This window comes from Anguilla rostrata, chromosome 12, assembly GCF_018555375.3.
Source record: "Anguilla rostrata isolate EN2019 chromosome 12, ASM1855537v3, whole genome shotgun sequence".
Taxonomy (NCBI): Eukaryota; Metazoa; Chordata; class Actinopteri; order Anguilliformes; family Anguillidae; genus Anguilla; species Anguilla rostrata.
This window is the reverse complement of record NC_057944.1, coordinates 33231880-33252456: the sequence shown is the minus strand read 5'-3', so window position 1 is coordinate 33252456 and position 20577 is coordinate 33231880. Positions and strand designations below refer to the sequence as shown.

At 49.7% G+C, this 20577-nt stretch overlaps 1 protein-coding gene across 2 annotated transcripts in view; it reads left to right on the top strand.

Annotated features, from left to right (window-relative positions):
• The window catches only part of LOC135235944 (rho guanine nucleotide exchange factor TIAM1-like), a 74535-nt gene that overhangs the window by 7284 nt on the left and 46674 nt on the right, over nucleotides 1-20577 (top strand). Inside the window, exon 1 of one of the 2 annotated variants that reach the window (XM_064302022.1) lies at nucleotides 10633-10854. The exons of the other annotated variant lie outside the window; for it this stretch is intronic. The gene's annotated coding sequence lies outside the window, so the exon portion shown is untranslated. Of the gene's footprint in view, nucleotides 1-10632; nucleotides 10855-20577 lie in introns of those variants that run through there. 2 annotated transcript variants of the gene reach the window in all.

Below are 20577 nucleotides of genomic sequence, written 5' to 3'. Positions count from 1 at the left end.
TGCAAATTCCAGACAGGTTAACAAATGTTTTTGGAAAATAATTTCCACGAAAGCCTGTTGGAAGTTCAGTAATTGTATTTTGCTATCTGTTGTCAATTCTACCAATGTTTCATTCTCTCTAATTAAAACTGACTTTATGTAGTGTATTTTGGCTGAACACTATGCATTTTTGGGGCACGAATAGACTGACCACCACCTGATATTGTGGAAATTTGTGATATAAAAAAAACGGGAGAAATAATTGTAAAATAATGGAAATGGCATTGTGTGAAAGTGTTTCCATTTGCATTTAGATGAAGAGTTCTAACTAAGAATGACCCGACTGTAGCTCCGAGGACCTTGAATTTATAGGGTCGTTTGAAGCATTCCGTCAACATTAACCACAAAAATCTCCCTCATTTTGATTAGCCCTCTTCTCCACTCTCATTGGACAAGGTCTGAGGTTCCATTTCAGGCATTGCTGCCTTTCCGTCGTCCCAAGATTTTGCATCAGAAATATTTTGTCAGTTGAAAAGTTACTGGTTGAGAATCTGTGATATTCTTTTTTTAAATATTATATCCAGTTATTTCCAGACCCTTAAGTTGCTTATAAGCATTGTCCATTTGAGAGACATTTATTTGTGAGAGAAAAGGGATCATTGGTTGTGAAAGAGAACTAGGCATGTCCAAACTGGTAAAATTAACCATGAGTCCAAATTTACATCATCAGTCCAGCAAAGACAGTTTGAGATCTCAGAAGTGCCAGTTTGTGTTTGCCTCATATTTATGGATTGGGGCTCCCAGCATTGAACATATTTCATATCAATGTCCAGTGCCTAATATGACACAGCATGGAGGAACTGTCAAGAAGATGCACTGCATTCTTTTCTTTATTTCAACAGAAACCATTTTAATACATGTTTTATTGCTGTTAATGCTATAGCTTGTGTGCGGAGAACACAATTCACCACTTTTTGTGAGACTTGATTTAAAAAAAAATCTACAGCACAGGAAACCCCACAGCCATATTCTTGTGACAAAAAAACATCATGTAAATAAATTACAGTAATCTTGTCTTAGAGTGTAATTCTTGTATCGCCCATGTACAAACATCCATTTCGGACACAGGGAAATTGCCTCACAGTGGCTCAATTTCTATATGTCACAATTTATTATAATCATTATATATTTCTCTTTTTTGCTGACTGTGGCGGTTAAGTGGGTGGAGGTGGAGAGTAACGGCTTCTGGTGGTGTGTTCAAATGATTTAACTGCAACTGACACTGTGGGTACCCCCCCCCCCTCCCCCAACCCAGGACCCCAGCTACAGCCGTGGTCTGTTTTACCGGGTATTTACAACGTTGTGCCCATGGTAGCATTCTACAAAAGGCGCAGTATGGGCCGTGGTGCCAGCCTTCATGGTGGGTGGCGGGCAATTAAATTTCTCCGTTTAGGGCAAATTAGTGCAAGCCTTTCCCTCTGGGAGAAGACACCAGTCTGTCTCTGGGGAAATATTGCCTTCAGATGTCATAATCCCCCTCAGTCCCTTCCACCACATCCTTATTTGAGTCCTCCTTCTTATTTTAAATATAAATTCTCCTGAAATGTGGGGGGGGGGGTCTGGTGTGTGTCTGGCTGTGGATCTCTCCCCGTGTGTGCGGACACTGAGGCCGCGGACGTCTGAGCTAATTCATGGACGAGCGGCGCGCAGGCCTTCAGCGTAACTCAACTCTGATTCTGTCCTTGTTGCTTGACCCGCAAATAAGTGATGCTGCTATTCAGCATTGAGGGGTGAGAGGCGGGTGGAGTGGGGGGAGTGGGGGGGGGTGGGGGGGGTGAGAGGAAGACCGATGAAGCTGGCAGCAGCGACGTGTCCAGCCGTAGCACGTTAGCCTCCCTTTAGACCAAGTGTTTGGCAGTGTGGGACTGCAGCGTCCGTCGTGCGGAGGAGAAGCACTGCGTGCGCGTGAATGAGGACGAGGGGGGCGTGAGGGAAGCTGTGCTTTTCGGCGCCCGGCCTTTTGTGTGGATTTATATGGCGTGTTTAAGGGTTCCATATGTCAGCGGTTCCCAAAATGGGGCCCGGGGACTGATCTGGGCCTTTGAGTGGAGTCTCAGGGGGACCTGGGAACAGCGGGGGTGGGGAATAAATGTGTTTATATTTCAACACCGAATGAATTACGTTTTTAGACGTTTAGACAAAACAGACCTTCCCTGGTGTGCACATACTTGGTTATATTGTGATCGTTGTCACCGTTAAATGTTTACACTGCCTAATGTAGATTACTGTACTGTCTAATATAGGTCCATAACACGGCTGCGTCGTGATTTAAACGTGCGTCCACGTCGAGTGTGTTAAATACGTGGCGTCAAACTTCAGACGTTTTGTTGACACAAGGTGGTCATTTCAGAGTCGGAGCCCACGAGAGGGAAAGGTTTGGGAACCCCTGGGTTACGACATGGAGGCTCTGACGGTGGGACGTTCGAACCGTTCTCGTACCGCAGAGTTTTTAGTACAACGTGCCCTCTTAAAAAATAAAAATAAATAAATAAATAAAGGGGAAGATTACGCAACGGCAGCGTTGCGCTATGTCTTTTATCTGTACGCCGCGCATGTGGAGGCAATGTTTTTCTCATCAGTCCCATGCGCCTCCGCCACGGGACGCTGATGCAGTTCCGCCGAGCCGCGCAGCAGAGGTGTGGGGGTGGGGGGTTGGGGGGTTGGGGGGTGGGGGGGGGTTGCGTAACGCCACCGCCTCCCTGGCCGTGAAGGGGCTCTTACGGGTCCGGGTGGTCATGTTGTGTGTATTTAATGGTCCATTTTAAAGACGGGCTGATAGCCAGTTTTGTCTTGTGAGAAATATCTGTTTCCCATCTTTCTGAAGAACAAGGGGGGCCTTGTGTCCCTCCGAAGGTGGGTGGGTCCGGGAGGACAAAGGGCCAATCTGTACAGGTTTTCCACACACAGATCCTTTTTATCTGTCTGTGGGTTGTTTTTTTTCTTGATCTCTCGTGGGATGTCACAAAACGTACATTGGATAAGTTGATTATTTGTCCGTAGGGCGAGTTTTCTGGGACATCGTGTTTGGTTCTCGGTTGCTGGAGGGGCCGCCCTGGATGGTTTGTGTACACGTGTGCTCTGGGCATCCTGGATGAGGCCTACATCTGTACACAGGAGACAGGGCATGGGCCCACTGCCCAACGCTGTGTGTGTGTGTGTGTGTGTGTGTGTGTGTGTGTGTGTGTGTGTGTGTGTGTGTGTGTGTGTGTGTGTGTGTGTGTGTGTGTGTGTGTGTGTGTGTGTGTGTGTGTGTGTGTGTGTGTGTGTGTGTGTGTGTGTGTGTGTGTGTGTGTGTGTGTGTGTGTGTGTGTGTGTGTGTGTGTGTGTGTGTGTGTGTGTGTGTGTGTGTGTGTGTGTGTGTGTGTGTACATGTGTGTTATTGGTTACCCTGCTACCCCTCGATCTGTCTAAGTGTGAGAACAGGGCAGTAGCTAGGCTATTCAGTGGAAGTGAGCTTGTATGGTAGCTTTGCGCTATTCAAGAAAGGTTCTGGTGGCATCCTTTACTTCACTCACATTAAACTACATTAAACAAGAGGAATGAACCACACACTGGTCTGAAAGGGAAGACGTTACACCTAATCAGGTGTGAGGGCTGGCACAAGTGCTACAGACAGAGGGGAGGTGGGGGTGGCGGGTGGCAAGGTTGCGTTGTGAAGTGGGTCTCCTGAAGATTTAATAACTAAATGTATCACAATGTTGCGGTTCCCTGCTACAGATTCATATTTTATTTCTCTTCTCTGAGCTGCCGAAACGGCTCTGTGGGAGATGCATTAGGTTTGTTTTGTGGTGGCAGGAGCCTGAATTTCCTTTGGGTGAGAAATTCCTTTAAAGAAAATAAAAAAAAATAATAAAAAACAAGTTCCCTTCCATTTTAACCCTACAGGGAGTTTTTGTTCTGTGCTTTCCTGCAGAGGGCATATTTTCATAGAGTGCTTAATGGAAAGACCTTTCCCTCATAGCCTATACTTATGTAATAAGATTTATCAAATGGAACAGGAAGCATCAAGATCACATGACAGTGAAGTTTCAGGGTTACATCTCACAACTGTGTTAATTTCCCTTAAACAAACTCGTACCACGCATATCTTTAGCACCTTTACCGGATATCGTGGCTGATCTGGCAAAAAATGTTTCAGTATGTTTTGTTTTACCTGTTAGATACGCTGGATAGATACATTTTTGATGTCAATGGCATATCTCGCCCAAAGAACATGCGACGGGTAACTTGAATGTGTCTTGTTATTTTACACTAGACCTTAGTGTGAGAATGAAGAAAATGAATGAAGCGGCTGTTATTTCTTCAAACAAGGTGGCTAAAGAGCGATGCGATGCCCTGCTCTTCAAAGCTTCCTTTGAGTTTGTCTCCGTCAAGTGATTCATTTGAGGGGTTTTGATCCCGTGCGAATAGAAATGGCATGCAATCCCTGTACATCCCTAATGTGCCGTGTGGAGGGAAGTGGGAAGGAGTAAAAAAATGTAGAAATGAAGCTGGGTGGAGACACGCTCGTGAAGGGCCGTTTGAAATGCGCAGTGAGGTTGCTTCGGTTCACATGACTGGCGGTGCCTTGTGGTCAGCATGAATAATGCATACTAAGTGCTCCGAACTGCTGAGGATGGGAGCTGGCATTTGCAGGAATGAGCTGAGCTGAGCGTGGCGCAATGGGGGGGGGGGGGGTGGGCGGCAGGGCGGCGGCGTTCTCCGGTACTCCTGCCGGCTGGGGTCCGTGCCGAGGTTTCCGTCCTAGGGAGACTCGCGTGGAGAAACGTTGCTGTGCCACCGCAAGGAGTCCAGGAGTGGAGCCGCAACCCCTCCCCCTGTGCGTGGAATGAGAGGGATGCTGCTCCTGCCTGGACTTCCACAGGTACAGCGCTGGGGGGGTCTGACGCTCTGCAGAGAGAGAGTCAATAAGCATGTGAGTCCAGCCTGGGCGAGCTGCAGGTGTGTGCTGTATGGGCCCCTCTTTCAGGGAGTGTAACAAGTCAGCCCCCCCCCACGCACAACCACACTAACACACACTTTTACACACACACTCTCTCTGTCACTAACACATACTTTCACACGCACACTCACTCTCTAACACACACAGTTATACACACACACACACACTTTCTTATAGCACACACTCGTGCGCAAACGCACACACACACACAGGATTTTGTTTAATATTCAAATCCAGCGTATTTCGTGGCATCGCTTCTTTGCATGATGTTAACCCACTTTCATGCACCGTGCTCCAGTGTGCACGGTCGTCATAGGAAACGGTTTGAACGCGGATGATTGGCTGTCAGACGAATCGCTGGCATGCGTACATCACCGCATGCATTTTCAGTGCTTTCTGCACGGATCTTGTTCATCTCTCATTTCGCGCATTTGACACACAGCTTGCTCTTCAAACCCGAGTCTTTGATGTGAGCTGGAGAGAGCCCCAGCCTGAGCTCTCAAACGGATCACTGCTGCTCCCCCCCCCCCCCCCCCCAATTATTTCAACCCTAGCCAAGGTTCCTGCTTTTATAATCCTGCACATTTATGCCATTCTCTCTTTACGGTCACTGACTCCAAATACTGCGCCACGAAAAAGTATTTACCCCCTTCATGATTTCCTGTATCATTGCATATTTGTCACGCTGAATGGTTTCAAAATATAATATTTGGCCAAGGGAACCTGAGTAAAGACAAAAACACATTTTTAAAATTATTGTTTAATTTGTGTCATGAAAAATGGTACCAGTCTGTTCCTCAGTTTCACACAGGCCAGAATTCTTTGCATCGTAAGCAATGAAATGTCGTAATTTCACACTCTCAAGATGTTTCTGTACACGATTACCACTGTTGTGAGGTAATTGGTTGGCTATCCATAACAGTTTTTTGACATCATAGTGTCTTGTCTTTTTCATTGATGAATGATCTGATTCAGTTTGCGGTGATGCTCTGTGGTGTGTCCTCCTCCGGAGTTGGAGGCCAAGCTCTTGTGTTTTCAGAACATCATCCAATCAAGTGCTTAACTTCATACATATCATAATTATGATTACCGTAGTTCATATTTACATTATGATTAGACTGCCTTGTGGCTCTCCAGGGCCATGGTTGGGGACCCCTGTTACAGGATGTGATATATTGTAGCTCTCCGTCTTTCTTCCTCCTGAGGAGTTCCGTTATTTTCCTTATGAATCTCTCAGGTAACACTTCTGTATTTGTACATCTGCGTCCTGAGCCTCAGTGTAGAACTGGAGAGGGAAGTAGATGTTGGCTAAAAAACTGCAGTTAAACTTGTTAAAAACATTGCCCTTTGGGCTGCTCACATTGATGTTTGTACTTTTTTTTCTGAAGCTTACAACAGGTCACACAAAGTTCAGAAGTAAGCCGAAGGAAGAAACCGTAACGCTTGGTTTTCATTCTCTATGCTTCGTGTCCCCTTTATATCTGTCGGAAAAGGCACACATCACATCACCCATCTGTACTATAACACTAATATCTTGTTTTTTTTCTTCTTATCTTTGGTGCCTTGTCTGGCACTCGTGACAACAGACTGGAAAAATGAACGTCGCTAGTCATTTAAATGCTTCTGTGAGCTCGGAGTGGGAACAATGTGAGAAAGTATTTCACCTAATGAAATACTGTGTGATCACCTAATTCCATAATCATGTATGCTCTCTTATTTAACGCTATCAAAAGGGCAGGTAATCCCTGGGACATTAATATTTATCGTTTGCTTACGTGTCTCTGAAGAGGCGGTGAGCAAATTTCGGAGTGACCTTGATACAGCTGGCAGATGTTATTAAATGAAATCCAGAGGAGCGCGGTGCTCTGGTTTGAAAGGTGAGCCCGGCGCTACACGTAAGACTCCTGCGATGTTAATGGTGAATTTAATAACCGGAGACAGCGCTACGCAGGGGCTAAGTGTAAGCCTGCTGTACCGGTGGTTGATTTATTATTCATGCCCAGCTATCTGAGCTCGGCTGGAGATGGCTTCATCACGTCCGGCAAGGAGCGGTATCTGAGCGGAGGACGAAGCGAAACGGCATGGCGGATAGCGAGAGGAGCGCGGCCGACCCCCTGGGAAGGAAGAAGGGGCGTGCGTGATCTCGACGCGCCTCGAGGTTCTCTCTCCGGACCGTCCCCCCTGCCCCCCCAAAGGGATCGCTGATGACATCGACAGGTGTGGGCCCCGATCGGCCTCAGCGTGGCCACGCCCCCACCTCAGCCGCAGCCTGTGATTGGCAGAGGATGAAGCAACACGTGACCTGTACTGTGTCCCACCCACAAGAGCTTGTGACCAGCACATGGGCTCATTCCAATAGCTCATTTAAAATCCTCACATCCTTTCCTTGCGTCCTTTCCTCGCTCCTTAGCTCCACTCAACGGAGGACGCTAGGAAAGGAAGGGAGGTAAGGAAGCGAGGATGCAGGAATTGAGGAAACGTGTATTAGGCAAATGGAACGCCCTGGCTCTTTCACGCATAAGCCACAGCCACAATTACAGACGTGGCAGATGTCGAGAGGTGAATCAACAGGTTGCTCATTTCTGCGTCACGCATTCTGAGAAAATACTTCTGGGAGCATTTGTGATCTCACGCATTAAAGGGTTAGGAGAGAGTCTGAGCAGAGGGATCCTTCTGTGCACAGCTGATTCAGAAAGGCCCTCGTTGGCCTTTAGAATTCGGTACCTTCACCCTTGTACTGACATCGCAGATGATTCGGCTTACGTGTTTCTGCAGTGACTCAGTTGGATAAAGCCTATCTGTCACAGTGCTTTATTTATAGAGTGAAGTTGTTAGCGCTGAATGAAGCGCATTTGTCGGGAAGATCTGGGAAAGACTGCTAGACCTTTCCATGACCCCAGGAAAGGGCAGCTGGGAAAGCCCTGGGAAATCTCAAAGAAAGAAAGCACCAGCAATGCTAAGCAAAGGTATCTTGAGCCATCACCTGGGCGTACCTGGTGCATTGTTCCTTAGGGGTTGCAAGGGTGGGGGTGTATTTGTCAGTACAATTGTCACCTGGTTTGGGTCATTTAGATTGCAGTGGGTGGGGGGTATTCTGTCAGTACAATTGTCACCTGGTTTGGGTCTTTAGATTGCAGTGGGTGGGGGAAGGGGTGGGGGGGTATATCTGTCAGTACAATTGTCAGCTGGTTTGGGTCATTTAGACTTCAGTGGCTGAGCGGTGAGGGGGGTGTTTTTGTCAGTACAATTGTCACCTGGTTTTGGTCATCCAGACTGCAGTGGGGCGAGGGGGGTGGGAGGGGGTTCGGGGGGGTTCAACAGTGGAGACCCCGTCAGTGTAAATGGGGGGGGGGGGGCACTGCCAGTGCCGGCAGATGGCCGTGGCAAGAAATGAGCAAATCTTAATCCGCGGAAAGCGGGACAGGCGGTGAGAAACGGCCTTCCCCGTCAGATGTGTGCGTCTGAGGGCCTAATTAAGGAGGCTTTTGGAGACAAACAGGCAGCCATTCGCCGGGGCGCATCACAACAATGCGCTTTGAAGAGAGCAAACAGCCAGGCGTCAACGCTCGCATGCCCTCAGTAAGCAAATGACAATGACTGCCTGGGGTGTGACTGTGATTGTCTCTCTGCTCGTACGCACATGCAGACCTCCTCCTTTCTGTTCCCCCCCCCCTTTTAATTTACCCAGGCGAGTCCAAACCTGTCACTGTGAGTGTCAGACTTTGCTTTGTTGCCATGTCCTTGTTTATTTAGTTTTTTTTATTATTTACGCACAGATTAAATGCGTTTTAGGCTTCCTGTTATCTGCGGGAAATGCTGCTAATATATTTGTTGCTTTTACTCTAATACGATAATAAAAAGCTCTTGACGCCAAATGCGTGTGCTTTTTTTTATTTTTTTAAACGTATTCTAGCAATTTCCTGGTTTTTTGGAAAGATGTTATAAATTATGAATGAAGGGACTTCAGCGACATGCTCTGAATGCAGTGTGCCTGCGTGCCTTGTGTCTGAGATTTTTTTAAATTTGAATTTCATGGTCACAGACGTTTGTGAGCATTCTTTTTTCCCTCTGAGTTGCGTTCGTTCCTGTAGCCTTTGCCATTGGAATGGAAGTGCTTGCTGTGCTATCGCTAAGCTCGCTCTCAGTGTGCGTGCCCCTGGGCAATATGCAGGCTTTACATGCAGCTACCTGAAGGAACCTAAATAAATTGTTGTACGTCACTCTGGATAAGAGCGCCTGCCAAATGCCTGTAATGTAATGTAAATAATTACATTAATTTTCATTATACCTGGGATTATATTGGAACTTTTTGTCTGCAGCAGTGGAAATGTGTCATACCAGCTTGCATTAGCCTACATGTAATCATGATGTCTAAGCATGTAAATAGCATTTGGATCTTTGGTCTTTTTAGAAATGCAAACCTTTGACTCTCTGCCACTTGGTGTTGTGGGCTGCTGCCACATTATAGACTGGTTAGGTGTGGTAGAATTGGAATGTATGCTAATTTTTTTGGGCGGGAAAATGAGATTTTGTGGTGCTTGGCTGAAATGACTGTCTGTGCTTCAGCATTGTACCCTCTCTTTACCTCTCTCACTCTCTTCCTTCCCTCTCTCCCTCCCTTTCTCAGTCTCTTCCTCTGTCCCTCTCTCTGTCTCTTTCTTCTTCCTTCTCTCTCTTTCCCTCTCTTATTCTCTCTCAGTCTGTCTCCCTTTGTCCCTCTGTCCTTCTCTCTCTCTCTCTCTCTCTGTCTCTCTCTCTCTCTCTCTCTCCCTCTCTCTCTCTCAGTCTCTCTCTCTCTCTCTCTCTCTCTCTCTCTCTCTCTCTCTCTCTGTCTCTCTCTCTCTCTCTCTCAGTCTCTCTAATGGAAACGAGCGGGGTTTTCATCCATGACGTGTGCTGGCTTGCGACGTCGCCGGTGCTATGACAACAGGGCGAGAGCCGTTTGGCGGTTGGGTGTTACGTTCCCGAGGCTGGCGGGAACCGCGGCTCTCAGTCGAGCGCGGGGGGCGGGGGGCGGGGGGGGTGGGGGTGCCGCGGCCGCCCCGCACCGTCGCTCACGTTTACGCTCACCTTACCGCGTGAAACCGCTGGAGCGGCTGGCGGCTTCGCGTTTCGCTCCTCGGTCCCGCCGCGTTTCGGGCGGTGGGGACGGAAGGTTCCCCTTTTCCACTGTTACGCCGTTCCTCTCGCTCCCTGTCTGGCGATGAAGCTGACGGAATATGCTCTGTTTACGTTTCTCTTTTTATGAATTTGGTGAGTTCACAAGTGTTAACTTTGCCTTTAGGCACCAGCTTTACAGGGAGGGAAGGAGGGAGGGAGGGGAGAAAGAGGAAGGAGTGAAATGGTTGTGTTAGGGGGGCAGGACTTTCCTAAAGGTGTGTGCGTGTGTGTGTGTGTGTGTGTGTGCGAGTGTGTGTATGTGTGCGTGTTGTGTGAAGTAGATGCGTCCCACAGGGTAGTGTTCAGTGCAATTAAGAAAGAGACAGAGGAGGTCCCTGGGCTTAAAGCAGTGGAACAGACATTCCTGCTGGCTGTCAGGTCCCCGGTGTAGGGGAGGTGGAATTGGAGATCGAGGGAGGAGGAGTAAGGAAGGGGAGGGAGGGTGAAGAGAGCAAATGAGAGAGAGGGAAAGAGAGAGAGAGCGAGAGAGAGAGAGGCACAGGCACACACACCCCCCTCTTCTCCCCTCAGTACTCATCCTCGCATGCTGGAGTCAGTCTGCCGTGGAGTTTAAAGGAGAGCGAGTGTCGGAAATATCCGGAATGGAGCGTGAAATCTCCCCGACGGTGATGCTGGAATTTCTCTGCGCCGTCTGAGAAGGGGGGAGACGGCGGGGGGGGGAGGGGAAGTGCCGTCTGGCGGCGGCTGGCAAGGTATGGCAACTCACGGCGACTGCATTCTTCTTTTTCTTTTTTTCTCTTTCTTTTACTCTGCGGTTTGTGCTGGTATTTCAGTGCTGTGTATGTGTGTGTGTGTTTGTTTGTGTGTGTGTGTGTGTGTTTCTGTGTGCTTCAGCTGTCTGAAACAAATGGTACCTTAGCTTCTGAACCCCTCACACCCCAAGGAGGTGTTAAGATATTGAAAGAAAGGGGGTTGCTTATTTTTGGAGGGGAGATCCCAGTGTTTAGGTGCAAGCTTCACAGTGCATGCATGCTGCTTTACGGTTCTGTGTACCGGTGTTTTTACAGTGTTTGTGAAGTTGTGCATTCAGACAGGTATACTCCCCTAGGCTCACAGGTGATGTTGATACGTGACGTGATGAGGTGGTTCGTTTGATGCTTATCGGTCTGCTGAGTTGGCTCCCCCCCCTCCCCCCCTTAGCGATGTGTTTGAGGACAGTGTTTTACAATGGGACTCCAGGGCAGACCCCATTGTGGCAGTCAGCCCTCAGAGGCAGACGGAACAATGCCGGCTGTGCGAGCGCACCGTTGCAATGACAATGCAGCGAGGGCGGCGGGGTTGTGTGGCAGCGGGGGTTGGGGGGGGGGTTAATGAATTGCAAATAAGAATAGGTGGTCAAAGTCAAGGAGAGCTCACGGAGCATGACTGGAGGGCGGGTCGAGGCGAAGGACCTTTTTTTTTTTTAAAGAAATGCCTCCATACAGGCAGCCTGTGCGTGTGAAGTGAATGCGCTGTGGGGGGGAGGGGGAGGGGGAGGGGAGGTGTCCCCAGGTGGATTGTGGCATCAGGATTCTGCTTCTCTGCCACCCCGGTGACACAAATGTCCGTATAGACCAGGGAGAGAGAGAGCGGTCCTCAAATGCCTGTATGGACCAGGGAGAGAGAGAGAGGTCCTCAAATGCCCGTATAGACCAGGGAGAGAGAGAGAGGTCCACAAATGCCCGTATAGACCAGGGAGAGAGAGAGCGGTCCTCAAATGGCCATATAGACCAGGGAAAGAGAGAGAGGTCCACAAATGCCTGTATGGACCAGGGAAAGAGAGAGGTCCACAGCCAGTCGTATAGACCAGGTAAAGAGAGAAGAGTTGAGCCTGCAAACGGCCGTATAGACCAGGGAGAGACAGAGAGGGAGGGAGGGGGGTTGAACCCCACTCGACCCGGAGCGCCCCCCCCCCAGCCGCGGGCTTACCGCTCGCTCAGGTATCCGCTGCGCCTCCGTGGCGTTTTTATTCCGTTTGATGTGCAGATGTTGCTCCGCGCCGCTCGCGGGTCAGCTGATCTCAGAGCTCAGAAGCCGGGTCGCCGCAGCGGCCGCGGTTAAGCGCAGATCGTTCGGCGAAGTTATTACGATTGTCAGATGTTGCCAGAGTTTGCGCTTATGCCGTTTGCGAGAGGGTTTGGCGTGTAGCAGCTGGCTGCGAGCAAGAGCCAGGAGAGCAATGTCATGGTCACCACTGTGGATACAATGAAGCATGTGGCTCCTTTAACCCATTAATGCCCAGATCTTTCCTTTTAAAGTATCTATAGTCATCCAAAAAATATTCACAGATGGAAAAAGAGCGGTAGAGACTTCGTCAAATTTAGTAGCCCGCGGGCTTAAATGGGTTAAGAAAGAAATCATTCTCTCTGTCTCAGTCTACTTGATCATGAGTCATAATCCCAAGTAAGCAAAAACTCAGCCTGTAGTTGTTTGTTCTGCAGGGTTTTTTTAGTGTCGTAGTGCTTTGTCGGGAGAGTTTAATGTAATTGCTTATGTTCAGATGGCTTTTTTCCGGAACACTTTTTTAAGAGGGGAAGCGTATTTGCTCACATCTAATTTCCTCAGCGGAGGCAAATACTTTCCGCTCGCTGTAGATAATCTCACGCGGTGTGAGTGATGGTGCCGAGTTTTTTATTTATTTATTTTTTCTCCCCTTTCTTGGCTTTTTTTTTCTCTGCCTATTGAAGCGCGTTTTGGAGCTTGTGTGCCAGACTTAATGAAGCCCTGTGAACAATCTGCAGCTCACTGAGGGGATCTGCTGCCCAGACATGCAGGAGATGCGGGAGATTCTGAGTGCGCATTGTTCTGTCAGGTTTTGCCGTCCGTCTCCTGCAGCGGAGGGGGGGCTGGGGGGAGGGAGGGGGGGTTGACTTTGTGTGTGTGTGGGTCCCAGCATTAGCACTGCTCATCTTTAGCAGATATAAGGAGAGATGGTCGGCCCATTCTGGGGACTGGGGGTGGGGCAGGTTTCATTTGCATATTGTGCTTAAGTTACACATGCATACACACACACACACACACACACACACATGCATACACTCATACACACACACATGCGCATGCAAATGCTCACACACGTTCTTATGCACTCGTACACAGGTGCACACGTGCATGCACACACTCTCTCCTATTCTTTCACACATGTGCATGTACACGCACACACACACACTCATGCACACACATATGCATGCATGCGCACACACACGTGCACAGACATACACACACATGCAAATAGACACACAAACAGCACATATGGAAAAAAAAAACAATACATAGACAAACATCAACATCAAGCACCCACCATTCAATGTCACTGTATTGCTGTTGCAAAAATAGACACCACACATTACATTACACACACACACACTCATGCACACACGCATATATACTAAAATAATGCTTTCAGATGGTGTGTTGCTTAATTCGCAGTGTATGTGCGTGTAAAAATATTATGTAGTACAGTCATGGGCTGCATGCATAGCTGGTACTTTCATTTGCTAATTCACGGTTCAGCAGACTATTGTGCATCAGCTAGGGATGGGAGGTGCACTGTTTTACCTGCCTCTTCAACGCCTGCTTTCCATATCAGAGTGCCCACATCCACTCCGCGTGTTCACCCAAATATGAACCTGCCAAAAGTGCCCACAAGCTCCCATTGTTTAAATTACTGTCTTTTAAAAATTGGACCATTTGGTTGCAGGGAACGTTTAATATTTTAGTAAAACCTTCAGCATATTAAAGGCAGTCATAAAAAGAAATATTAAAAAGCGTTCATTTAAAAGCCAGACATGCTTTTCTGTCGAGCAAACTGAATGTGTGACTTTTTGGTAGAGGGGGGGTCTCCCTGTTCCTGTTGTCACTTCAGTGGCACTGAGCTCCCGCTAATTGTCCTCCTCTTTAGGTGTTCATTGGGAACAGAAAGGGCGCATTCAACGCAATTAGGAGCAATTGAACTGGAAACTGCCTTCTGTATGCTCTTGCCATTTGAAAAGGTAGCTTAGCTCTCTTTCCACCCTACCCACCCCCCTCCCCCCCCCCACCCCCCCAGCCCTGCACAGTTGCCTGGATCATTCCTGTCGTAGTTTGTTGTCATATCCAGTTAGTGATATGATGGAGTGTTGAGCCAGCTTACCAGTTTACAAAGCCTGGGAAACCAGCGCTGCAATCGAGCAGATCAAACACAGTCTCAGCCTTCGCACACGTCAGCCCCCCCACCCCACCCCCCACCTCTCTCCCGCCAAGGGTCAGTCAGGGGCTCTAGGGGCGAGCAGCCTCCCCCCATGTGACCCAGAGGAGTGTTTTTTAAAAGGGGCTAAAAAACCCGTCGGGCGAAACGGAGCCAAAATGAGAGGCCTGCGAAACGCCGCGGGCGGCGCGGAGAGAAACGCCGACGCCGCTCGGACCCCCGGGGGCGGGGCAGGCCGAGGCTTCGCGGAAGCACGCCTCGATTGTCACGCGGGGCAGGGGGGTCATGTGCACTGCCGGGAGGGGGAGGGGGGGGAGCACTGAAGTTAAAGGCCTAAATTAAAACACTGTGATCAAGAGGAGGCCGGTGGGGGGTGGTTGGTGGGGGGCAGGAACGGGAACATTTCTACCCCTGGCTTTGTGCAGTCGTCCATGGCCAAATCGGGGGGCCTTCACACCTCGTTGCACAGGCTGTCCCGCAACGGAAGGGCAGCCCCCGGGTGTCGAGGAGAAGGGAGTTTTTTCTGGGGTGGGGGGCAGGAACGGGGGGGTGGTGGTGGCAGGGGGGCGGGACTCCGCGGCCGGAGCCTTCATTCGGATAACTGATTGTGCTAATTTACTGCCGCGTCTCGCTTGGGGTTCAGGTAATAAAAAAAACAGATGTCACAAAGCAGATGGCGGCTTCAGCGGACACAGGAACACACGCCACCACACACCTCTGGGATAATCACGGCCGTGTTGAGGAAGCTGAAAGTTGGAAACCTCACACAGAGCACTGCCGTCTCGTTTTTTTAATCATCCTTAAGTTCCTGAGCTGGCGTTCTCAGCAGCAGGCAAAGACAGCAGCTTTGATACGTCCGACGAATTGGTTTCTTTGTCACTCGCTCTAAGGTTCAAGAGAGGGGGAAAAAGGAAAGGGTTAAACTAGCAGGAGCTCCTTCCTGGTCATGTGCTTGACCCAGATGCGCTGTGTGTTGTGGCCGAGGCCTCGGGTTGTGCGTCCGTGCTTTAGGGGGCTGTGTAGGAGGGGGCGCGGAGCTCTCAGCTTCCAGCAGGAGGGCGATTGGCCTCGATATTCCCGCTCGCTGACCTGGAAGCAGCCGGCCGCATTGTGGAGGGAGATTTAGAGCGCACACAGGCACTTTCTCCACTTCTCTCAGGCTTCAGATGTATTGTTTGTGTTTTTTTTAACCCCCTTTCTTCCTCTCCGATTTCCATTCGCTTTTGTTGTTTATGGGTCGCCTGAAGCGAAGGTCTGGCCTTACTCTCTGCCGAACACTCCCCCCCCACCCCCCAAAAAAAACGATGGCACTCCCCCTGGTTATTGCGGTTTGTAAATGACCCGCTCAGCACGGGACCCCAAGTGTGAACGCTGGCCTGTGGCAGCACTGCTGACCCGACAGGTGTGTGGGGGAGGGGGGTGTTTGGGCTGGGGGGGGGGGGGGTGGCGTTGTGGGTGTCCCGCAGGCCGACTCTCTAACGTCGAGCGGCGCCACGTCTCGCGTGCAAAGCCTTTTGCCAGCCTCTCTGAGCGATGTCAGTTGTGAGCCTGAGGACGTCGCAGGGGGGGAGAGTCCCGGAGCATGGGAGCGAACGTTCGGCGGTGTAGCGCTGTACCTCTTACACGTCCCTGTGTCTGGAAGTCAGGTTCCAGCTTGTTGTTTCGCCTCGGAGTTGAAAATAAAAGAAGAAGAAGAATAATCCTCCGCTTAATCGTATTACCCCATCTCCTGTGAAGGAATTGTGTTTTGCATGTCTGCTCTCTGCGGAGGAAGCAATCACATTTAAGCTTGAACTTTTGAGTTTAGCTTCACGGGACATTGACTTGCTTTGTGCTTGTTTTTGAGTTTTCTGATTTGTGTTTTTCCACCATTCTCTTCGGTGGTGATGTGAAAATGAAGTCACCCGTTACGTGTCTCAAGCCCACAAGGCATGATGGGAGAATGAGGCTTCCATAGCACCGTCAGTGACTCACTGATTCGAACCAGTCATTGGGTCTTGCTGTGGAGAGGAAAAATGTATTTTGATTGGTTGAAAAAAGTCAATGATTGACAGCTCATTACAGACCCTCCCATTGTGGGGTCCATGAACCCTCACCCTTCTATCACTACCTCTCATTACTTTCTTCAAAGCCTTTTTTTATACCTCTGGAATTTCTGCTTTTCATATTAAACTCTATTTAGTTTCCCAAGTGGAGATCTGTCACATTGATTGCAAAGGGTAGACTGAGGTGATTCCCTGTATTTGTGATAATGCATTTTGTCACAAAATACATGTTTTGAAAAGGGCTTTAAAAAACCCTGTTTGGTGTGACATAGCCTGACATTTGTTATATTGTTTCAGAACCGGTGCAGTGACACTTGGATGATGTTGACTCAGCAGTGGTCAAACCTCACCTTCTTTTGTATGAAACCAAATGCTCAGTGGGAGTGGGGGTGGGGGTGGGGGGGTGGGGGGGGGTTTCTGGGTGTTGGGGGGAGGTGTCGTGGGTTGTTCACGCCTTCAAAAGTCAGTGTTCTAGAACTCAATGGCTTTCAGTTATCTGTTGTGATTGTGACATCAGCATTAGAAAGTTCAGTTAAGGACATTCTATTCACATGTTTTACATAGTAATTGTTGCATCTTTGTCACTACCAGGGCCGTCATCAGGGGGAGGACAGCCAGGCACATTGTCCCGGGCTCTGGAGGAGGCGGGGGGGGCGGGGGGGGGGAGATGGGGGCGAATGGTCTGTGAACTTGTGGTAAATATTATTGTCCAGAGCACATGAATAATAGAATAATATAATTTTGTCCTGGGAATTTCACCCAGCAGCCCTGGCCAGTGTTTTCTCTCTGTGGTGGACTGGAAGCAGCCTCCCTGCTAAACTTTTTAAAGGAGCACAACTTGCATCTCCCCCTCCCCCTCCCCTACTCTCTGTTCCCCTCCATCTCCACACCCAGCAGAAGCTCTCTGAAAGCTCTCTCTGCTCTTGCTGGTCACCAGGGAGGTGCCAGGGCTTGTCTCGCACTTCCCCTGAGGAGTGTGTAAGGGCCTCCGAGGCAGCTGCGGGTAATTAGTGTCCCCCGGACGGTCCGCTCCCCGGCAGGTCCTCTGACCGTCCGTCTGTCCGTCCGCATTAGCGCTGTGACTCAGTATCGCACGGCGGCACGAGGCGGCTCGTTATCCGGACGGGTTCTGGCTGCTAACCGCCGGAGCGGTTGCCGAGGCGACCGGCGGCGGCGTCCTGTCCGCACGCGGCGAACCTGTCCGTCACGTGTCGCGCAAGGGGCGCAAGGGGTTCGAGCGCGGCGTCTCGCTCTGACAGGAAGTGAGATCCTCCCTGGCTGCGAGGGGCAGGCCGAGCAGCTCTAATGGCGTCTGTTCCTCTGGACGGGTTTGTTTAGAGACGGGGTCTCCCGCCCTGGTCCTGGTGGGCCCGCTGCCTTTTATTTTCAGCTACCGGTTCAGTCCCGAGAAACCAGGCAGCCGGGTGAGTTAAGTGTGCAATCAGCTCATTGATTAAAGGCTGAGTAACAACAACCTCCAGCAGGCCCTTCAGATCCCCAGGACCAGACCTGCAGGCCCCTAAATTAGAGGGGGCTTCTTTCTGAGGATATTTGATTCCCCCTCGCCCCCCCCCCCCCCCAAACTAAAGTTTGTGTGCAGCGGGTAATTTGTCTCTTTGTGACCCCACAACGAGGTCGGTTGGTTTGTGGGTCCAACGAAATGCAAACCTACCCAGGTGGTTGGAAACCACTAAGTCACAGGACAGATGGCAGTACGTTGGGCGATTGTGTGGAAGGCCCTACTCACTATAACTGTATACGTAGCGCAGTTTTCTAGGTTTTAGAAGCCGTGATTTTTATACGCGGACGGGATTTTGGGTTCTCTGGCCTCCCACGCCCTCTGTGTTCAGCATGCCTGTGTAGGGCTGTGGACTCGCTGTCGTTATCAGTCACAGTGCTTAACCTCACAGACTAAAGCCGCAGATGGAATGTGTGATAGCTACAGCTCAGCAGAGCTGAGGGTGGGGCGGGGGTGGGGGGTGGTGGGGGGTGGGGGGGGGGGTTAACCGGGGTGGGGGAAGTGGAGGGAAACGAAGGCTTTTTTTTTTTCTTCCCCAATCCAAAAAACTCATTTTCTGCTGTTCACTTCCCGTCCTCGCTTAGTGATTCCACACCTCATCAAACAGGCCCTCTTGTGGGCTGGTGTGCAGACAGACTCCCTTGGACCATTAATAAGGCCTGCTGCCTTCCCTGCCCAAACCCCCCCCCCCCCGTCCCAGGCCCAGGCCCCCCCTGCCTCCCGTCCCAGCTGCCTTTGTGGAGCTGTCTGCAGTAAAATGGCCCCTCTAACCGGTCTTTAATCTGCTCTGAACTGGCACGGATCAATCCGTCTCCTTCCCAGACCGGCCTGGAATGTGTCCAGCTCACCGAGACGACACGACACACAGGCGGAGGGTGGAGCCCAGCGGAAGGCCCTTTTTGCCATCGCCTCTGACTCAGGACCATTGATCACAATGCGTAATACTTTGAAATGATTAAAAACAGACACACACGTGCCCTCACACACATGCGCACATACACACACACACGCACACGCACACACACACGCACACATGCACACACACACACGCGCACACACACACATGCACACACATGCGCACACACACGCACACGCACACACACACACACACACACACGCCGAGTGCTTGCAGTAAGGCTCGATGAAGCGTACCGTGGCGTGAAGCGTGAATCTGACAGGGACCGCGCCTAACTCGCCGCCGCGTCCAAAACGGTTTGAACTCACAGCACGCGCTAAACTGAGCAGGCGGCGTTTGAGCCAATCGCTCCGCTGAGTCGTTCGGAATAGGCAAATCGCTAATTAGGGCCAAATGCGTTTTTTTTTTAAATCCGTCAGGCGGGAGATGTTCTTTGGGGCGGCTGCGGCGCATGCAGCCGGGTCTGTTTACACCTTCAAAAGGGCCCCCGGCTGCCCCCCCCCCCGCCACGTTTCTACGGTTACGGCTCAAATTCGGAAAGGGAAAACTAATCCCCTTGTAAAAGGAAAAAAACAAAAAAACAATCTTTTTTATAAGCAACCTTCCAGAAGACTCAATAAAGGCGGAATTGGATAGAGAAACAGATTTCTTTAAACTGCTATAAAAGCTGCCAAAGTTAGAAAATTAAAGTTTTTTTTCAATACGACTTTTTTGTATTGAAAGGAAAATGTTACAGCAATTAAGTTGCCTCAGTGTGTCCCGGTGTGCTGAGCACATTCATTGTGTTCAGCACTAATGGGCAGGTATAATCATTCAAGTCCAGCCATTCACACACTTGTGAGGCCATAGCTTGAGTACAGAGAAGCCTGTGATCCAAGAGCTGTAATCCCCTACTTTCTGAAGGGACAGACCGTGGAGGCACAGCTAGACAAAGCCTATATTTAAGAAAGTAAGCTTGCACTCCACTTAAGATTGCGAGCCACTTGTAAGGACAGCTATACTGTCAAATGACCCGGATACATTAGCACTTAGGGTACCGAAGATTGACTTTGGTCTGTGGCAGGGAAAAATATGGCAGGACATATTCATTGATTTCCCCAGTGCCATAGAGAACTTCATTTCCCATCATCCCCCTTGAGTAGCCACTGAGTTTGGAACCCTGATGGAGGTGCAGCACTGAGATGCATTTAGTGTCCAAATAAACATATGTTTTCCTTTTTTTATCCACATTAATTATGGCTGGAGTTTTTTTATTTTTTATTTATCTTGGTTAATGCTTGTATTTTTCAGTATGGGTGAGGAACTGCGCATGTAACCCGGAGGTTGCTGGTTCCTATACCAGGCTGGGCACAGCCATTTTACCCCTGAGTTAGGAACGTATCATGTTCTGTCCACCTGCATAAACGGATGGCAAGTGGAGTAGAATGCGTGCGGCGTAAGTTGCCCTGAGCGAAGGCGTTGGCTATACAAATGAATCATGTGGTGTCATTAACTTGCAAGCAGAAGGCTAACGCCTGAAGGGTTCCTGCCTGCAGGGTTTTTCTATACAAAATATATTTTAAAAATGATCTGCCACGTGATCTGCAACGAATCAGCGACTACGACAAACAGACAGACTGGTTTTGACGGGGTGGCATTGTAGATCTTCATATTGTCAGTTAAAATGTTTTTTGAGAATTAGGTTAAGGGTTAGCATCTTTTAAAAAGATGCTAATCTTTTTTTAGAATCTGTCCAAAACGGTTCTTTTTAGCAAGTGCTGTGCCTCCCCT